A 7,500-nucleotide genomic window follows, 5' to 3' on the forward strand; every position below is an offset into this window, starting at 1 on the left:
CCCTCTCCCTCTCCCTCCCTGTCTCTATCTCTCCCTCCCTCTCTCTCCCTCTCCCTCCCTCTCTCTCTCCCTCTCCCTCCCTGTCTCTATCTCTGTCTCTCTCCCTCTCCCTCCCTCTCTCTCTCTCTCTCCCTCTCCCTCCCTGTCTCTGTCTCTGTCTCTGTCTCTCTCTGTGTGTCTGTGTCTGTGTCTGTGTCTGTGTCTGTGTCTGTGTGTGTGTTCAAAACCCTTCACAGTTTACCTAGAAGCCAATTAGAAAATTGCAAACAGATGGGACCTGGTTATTGGGCATGGGTCTCATCCTGCAACATTTGGAGCCTGGGTTTTGGTCCTCCTACAGCCCTCCTGGGGCCCCTTCCGAGATGCGACCAGATATGACACGACCTTTGCTCCCCTCCAGCATCTTCATCCCAAGCAAGGCCCACTTTTCACAGCTGGACAGCTGTTCTTCCCTTCATACGGTCCAGCCGGGTCAGGATTAACAGCTTTGTGGCTATGTTTGTGAGCTTTGCGGGGGTGGGGGGGAGGGAACCCGAACTGTTGGGTGAGGGCTTGTCGGTCAGACTTTGCCAGGCACCACAAGAGGAAATATTTAAAAGGCTGGGAATATCCTGTGGAGCCTTGTCTCTGGATCTCGGCTCAGGTAGGGGCCGAGATATTGTTTACCTTTTGAAGTGTGGGGCGAACCGATAAACTGCCATGCGGGGAACGATGGGAGGGAGGTGGGAGGTGGGCTCTTATGGGACCAAAACCCATCTAGACGGGGGCCTGTAGCTGGCAATCGCTTCCCACCGATCCTGTTTGCTGCCCACGGTGACCCACGTCCCTGACTTCCTGTGCAACACAATCGCGGCAGTGATGGAGTCGGCGTTCTGATGTGGATCCAGGAATGGGTTGGATGGGGTTGGGGGTGGGGGTGGGGCTCCCGTTCGGTTTGTTTTATCAACACAGCCAATCTGCGGACTCCTCTTTCTGCTTCTGCTTCTTCTTTTTCCCCCCTCTCTCGTTTATTTTTATACTGGCAAGCTCTCCCCTTCTTTCTCTCTTGTTTATCCATCGGGGAAGTTTCTTCTCTGCCTCCTGTCCACAATGTGTAAAAAAAAAAGTGAGGGGGGTCAGTGTTGAGATCTTCACTGAGGATCCTATTCATTCCAATCAAGCTTCATTCCTTTCCTTTGGGGAAAGGAAGAAGGTAAAGGAAGGAAAGGAAATAAAAGAAAGAAACAGAAAGGTGAAAAAGTAGAAGAAGGAGAAGGGAAGGGAAGAAGAGGGAGAAAGGCAAGGGAAAAGGGAAGGGGAGAAAGGGAAGGGGAAAGGGATGACGAAAGGAAAAAGAAGGGAAAGGAAGGAAAGGAAATAAAAGAAAGAAACACAAAGGGGAAAAAGTGGAAGAAGGAGAAGGGAAGGGAAGAAGAGGGAGAAAGGGAAGGGAAAAGGGAAGAGGAGAAAGGGAAGGGGAAAGGGAAAGGGATGAGGAAAGGAAAAAGAAGGGAAGGGAAGGAAAAGGAAGGGAAGGAAAGGAAAAGAAAGAAAGAAGGAGAAAGAGAAGGGAAGAAGTAGGAGAAGGACATGGGAAGGAAAGAAGAAGGAGGAAGGGAAGAGGAGAAAGGGAAAAGGAAAGGGATGAGGAAAGGAAAAGGAAGGGAAGGAAAGGAAAAGAAAGAAAGAAGGAGAAAGAGAAGGGAAGAAGTAGGAGAAGGACATGGGAAGGAAAGAAGAAGGAGGAAGGGAAGAGGAGAAAGGGAAAAGGAAAGGGATGAGGAAAGGAAAAGGAAGGGAAGGAAAGGAAAAGAAAGGAAGAAGGAGAAAGGGAAGGGAAGAAGTAGAAGAAGAAGAATAGGAAGGGAAGAAGTAGGAGAAGAGAAGAAGGAGAAGGGAAGGGAAGAAGAAGGAGAAAGGGAAGGGAAGAGGACAAAGGGAAGGGGAAAGGGATGAGGAAAGGAAAAGGAAAGAAAGGGAAGGAGAAAGGGAAGGGAAGAAGGAGAAAGGGAAGGGAAGAAGTAGAAGAAGGAGAAAGGGAAGGGAAGAAGGAGGAAGGGAAGAAGTAGGAGAAGAGAAGAAGGAGAAGGGAAGGGAAGAAGAAGGAGAAAGGGAAGGGAAGAGGAGAAAGGGAAGGGGAAAGGGATGAGGAAAGGAAAAGGAAAGAAAGGGAAGGAGAAAGGGAAGGGAAGAAGGAGGAAGGGAAGAAGTAGGAGAAGAGAAGAAGGAGAAGGGAAGGGAAGAAGAAGGAGAAAGGGAAGGGAAGAGGACAAAGGGAAGGGGAAAGGGATGAGGAAAGGAAAAGGAAAGAAAGGGAAGGAGAAAGGGAAGGGAAGAAGGAGAAAGGGAAGGGAAGAAGAAGGAGAAAGGGAAGGGAAGAGGAGAAAGGGAAGAGGAAAGGGATGAGGAAAGGAAAAGGAAGGGAAGGAAAGGAAAAGAAAGGGAGAAGGAGAAAGGGAAGGGAAGAAGTAGAAGAAGAAGAATGGGAAGGGAAGAAGAAGGAGGAAGGGAAGAAGTAGGAGAAGGGAAGGGAAGAGGAGAAAGGGAAGGGGATGAAGAAAGGAAAAGGAAGGAAAGGGAAGGAGAAAGGGAAGGAAAGAAGGAGAAAGAGAAAGAAAGAAGAAGGAGAAAGGGAAGGGAAAAGAAAAGAGGAGAAAGGGTAAGCAATGAGGAAAGGAAAAGGAAATGAAAAGGAAGTGGAAGTAAATGCATGAGGAAGTGAAATAAAGGGACGGGAAGACAATGTTATATCATTTAAATACTCATTATTCCAAACTTTTCCACCACCTTGTAGGTCAAGCTTGAACTGCACTGATCTGGGCTCGGACTGACCATCCGCCAGTTTGAAATCCTTGCAGGCGCTCCTGGAAAGAGCCCTTGAATTCACGTTTTGCGTCGGCTATTTGTTTTCTCTCTGGTCTCTTGTGTTCCATGGGACTGTTTATACAGCGGGTTGATTCCCTCGTCCCGAAGCCCTCTGTGTGCTCAGTAGTAAATGAAATCTCTTGGTCAGGGTCCATTCTGAAGCCTGGGAAAAAGTAAACAGAAGTGAGGGAAGTTCCTTCTTCTTAAGATACGGAGCCCAATGTGAATTAATATCAGATGTGAAGGGCCACGCAAGTGTAACTCTAACGCAGGAGGGGGACGTAGCTTCAATGGGAACAATTCTGTGAGACCTGGGACCGGCGATACAGAAAGGGCTGGGGAGAGATAGATATCTGGTGGTGAGAAGCCAAGAAAAGTGGAGTTGCTAAACCACTTCCACCCAAAAATAAATTCATCCAATTTGTGTGTTTAAAATTCCAGAAATATGGAACCCCCCACCCAAAACATCACATCTCTGTTTCTCTCAACCCCCAAAAGCTTGAAGATTCTCCCCAATATATTGCAAGGTATTGGACCTGGGTACTTGAGAGACCGCCTGCTGCCAATTACCTCCAATAGACCGATTAGATCCCACAGACTAAGCCTCCTCCGAATTCCATCTGCCGGCCAATGCCGGCTGGCGACCACCCGGAGGAGAGCCTTCTCTGTGGCTGCTCCGACCCTCTGGAACGAGCTCCCCGTGGAGATTCGAACCCTCACCACCCTCCAGGCCTTCCGCAAAGCCCTTAAAACCTGGCTGTTCCGACAGGCCTGGGGCTAAAGAGTTGTTACCCCCCTTCTCGAATGGTATGGTTGTTGTGTGTTTTTTAATTTTGTATTGTTACGTCTTGTCTTTTTTGTTCCCCTGTCTGTACCCCCTTCCCTGATTGAATTGTGAGCCGCCCTGAGTCCCCTTCGGGGAAAAGGGCGGCATATAAATGTAATAAATCCAATCCAATCCAATCCAAGGAACCTAATTCGAGTTTCAGGGATATCTGGTTTCTCCGCGTGGTGCTCCAACGTTGGAGGCTTTTAAGAAGTGACGGGGACAACCGTTTGCCTGAAATGTTAAAGTGTTTCCTGCTTGAGGGTTGGACTAGGAGGATCCTAGTGAAGAAGATTTAGTAGGCACATTTTTTCTCTTTGTAGTGAATGCTTTTAAAATGTGCTTCTTATCTTCTATTCTGAACTGGCTGTATGAAAAAAAAATCAGGGGAGACAAATCATTATATATTTTATATACATGCCAGACATTTGGATTAATTGGGATGCACGCTTTCGTTTGAACAGTTTTGTTGAGGTCGCTATAAATGATCAAAAGGGATTCTAATGATGGGGGAGGGGGGAATTCAAGGAGTTGCAATAAAAACAAAAAAAAAGCCTCAAAAGAGCTGACTTAGGAGAGAAAAGGAAACATTTGCCAAAATCTGACTAAGACAGGATACAATGGCTGTCTCCGTAAAAGTTGTAAAATGCCATGGAAAAAGGAAGCGATGCTTTCACAAAATAAAGGAACTAAAGATATGCTAAATTATTGCTTCAAACCTTGGTAATGCTTCCCCTGGGTTTTACTTCTTCCACAACTGCTAACAATCACCATGAAAACAGCATCAATTTATTATTGTTTTCCAAATGGGAAAAGCTATATAAGAAAATCAGTGCAGTCAAATAATAATAATAATAATAATAATAATAATAATAATAACTCCGCCGTTGCCGGTCCCAAGCCCGGATGAGAAAGGAGGAAGGTTGGGATCAGGTTGGCATCTGGTCCCGTAAAAAAAACCCGCCAACCCATACAATATGGTGAAAAAAACAAATAAGAATTCCATACCGCATCGGTCGTCGCGCGGGTTAACAAGGGCCGCGGCAGATGTTGGGGTCCCTGGACATCCGTCGACAAGTGGGCTACAAGTGGACCAGCCAACAAAACGACAAAAATATAGTGCAGATGAAAACCGTGCCATAATGGCCTGTTACTACAACTCAGAGCCAGAAAAAAGAGGCTATTTAAAGCGAATGTATGAATTATGGAAACAACAATATCCAGATTCAAATGTTAGTGAACAACGACTAGCAGATCAAAGGCGATTTATTATACGGAATAAAGTGTTTAGTGAAGTTGAACATGAGGAAATTCAGGCAAATTGCAAAACCCAAAAAACAATATCACAAGCGGAAATAACTGATATTCAAGACACAACTAAAGACATTATAGTAGAACTCCCAGAAGAAGCTCTCGGGGAGGAAATAACACCACCACCACTAGAACCAGTTATCACTGAACCAACTGATGAACTAACTCAAAAACAAAAAGAATTGAAGGATAAGATCATGGAGCATTTTCTGCTTAATGAGGAAAGGCAACGTTTACCATCACTAAAAACTGTGCCTAAGAAAATTTTGGCCCCTATCATGAAAATGGTTAATGCAGTGTTTTCAAAAATTGAACCGGGATCCATCTTGGAAACAAACCAGTTAATGTACAGCGCAGCTGTAATAGTCACTAATGAACTAGGCATTAAAATTAAAGTACCTAGTCACACAACAGAAAAAGCATCAAAGCCAAAGTGGAAAATCCGTTTAGAACAAAACATCAAAAAATTAAGGGCAGATGCTAGTAACTTAAAGAACATGCATGAGCAACGGCTTAAAAACAACAAAATCATAGATTGGCTAATCAGGAGATATAGATTGGATACAAGAAACATCAATGAAGCTGTAGAGATTGTAAATCAGCAGATAACAGCAACAGCTAGAAAAATTGAAAGATATGAGGCACGAATCATCCAATATAAACAAAATCAGCAATTTCGATCAGACCAACGGCGTTTTTATCAAAGTCTTAATGTGAATGGTGACACCAAAAGTGAAAAACCAGAAAAACAGGCCACAGTTGAATTCTGGAAAGAATTGTGGGAAAATGCAAAGGACTACAACAAGGAAGCAAAGTGGATACATGACTTTGAGAAAAGCATTGGCAACAAACAAATGCAAGTATTAGAAATAACAACTGAGATGGTCAAAAATCGAGTTAAAAAGGTAAAGAATTGGACATCACCTGGAAAGGACCAATTACATGGTTTCTGGCTCAAATATCTGACCAGTTTACATGCAATATTGGCCAGGCAACTGAATGAAATTTTACAAAAGGGCCAAATTGATGAATGGTTGACAACTGGAAAAACATACTTGATTCAGAAAGATGCAACTAAAGGAACAACACCTGAAAACTACAGACCAATAACATGCTTGCCAACAACCTTCAAATTACTCACAGGCATTATTGCAGATAACATGATGGATTATTTGGAAACAAACAACATCTTGCCAGTAGAGCAAAAAGGCAACAAAAGAAGGAGCAGGGGCACAAAAGATCAGCTTCTAATTGATAAAATGATATTAGAAAATTGCAAGAACAGAAAAACGAACTTGAATATGGTCTGGATTGATTACAAAAAGGCATTTGACTCACTGCCACATAGTTGGATCATAAAATGCTTAGAAACAACTGGCATTAGCAAAAATATTACATCCTTTACTGAAAAGGCGATGAAACAATGGAGAACTGAGTTGGCAGTAGGGAATGAGATCTACGGAATGGTTAATATCAAGCGAGGAATTTTCCAGGGTGATTCACTTTCACCTCTTCTCTTCATCATCGCAATGATCCCACTATCAGTAATCTTAAAAAAAATGAAATTAGGCTACCAAACAGCCAAAGAAGCTGAAAAAATTTCACATTTACTATATATGGATGATTTGAAACTCTATGGAAAGTCAGAAATAGAAATCCAATCATTGACAAACACAGTCCGAATATTCAGCACCGATATTTCAATGCAGTTTGGCATGGAAAAATGCGCCACTGTATCCATAAAAAGGGGCAAAATCACTGCATGTGAGGGAATTGAAATGCCCAATGGCCAATTAATTAAATGCAATGAAAATGAAGCCTACAAATACTTAGGCATTCTGCAGTTGGATAACATCAAGCATGGAGAAGTAAAAACTATTGTCAGGCGAGAGTACACCAACAGAGTTAGGAAAATTTTAAAATCTAAATTGAATGGTGGAAATACAATCAAGGCCATAAATACCTGGGCAATACCAGTTATAAGATACACAGCTGGTATAGTTAACTGGACACAAGCTGATTTGGACCTTTTGGACCGAAAAACCAGGAAACTAATGACAATGCACTACAGTTTACATCCACGTGGTGATACTGATAGACTGTACCTGCCCCGAAAATCAGGTGGCAGAGGATTATTACAAGTGAAGCAAACAGTTGAAGAAGAAAAACATGGATTGGCTGATTATTTAAAAGAAAGTCAAGAACATCTATTAATCGAAGTAAAGAACAAAAATCTACTGAAGGCCCAACAGACGAAACAAGAATACAGAAAAGATGTGATAAAATCAAGAATGGAGAGTTGGCAGAACAAAGCACTGCATGGCCAATTTCTGGAAAAAATAAAAGATAAAGTGGACAGTGAACAAACTTGGTTATGGTTAACAACAGGTACATTAAAGAAAGAAACAGAGTCACTAATCCTGGCTGCGCAAGAACAAGCTATCCGCACAAATGCCATTAAGGCCAAAATCGAAAAATCCTCTGATGATGCCAAATGCAGACTTTGCAAAGAAGCTGAT

The sequence above is a fragment of the Thamnophis elegans genome, chromosome 14, assembly GCF_009769535.1.
Source record: "Thamnophis elegans isolate rThaEle1 chromosome 14, rThaEle1.pri, whole genome shotgun sequence".
NCBI lineage: Eukaryota > Metazoa > Chordata > Lepidosauria > Squamata > Colubridae > Thamnophis > Thamnophis elegans.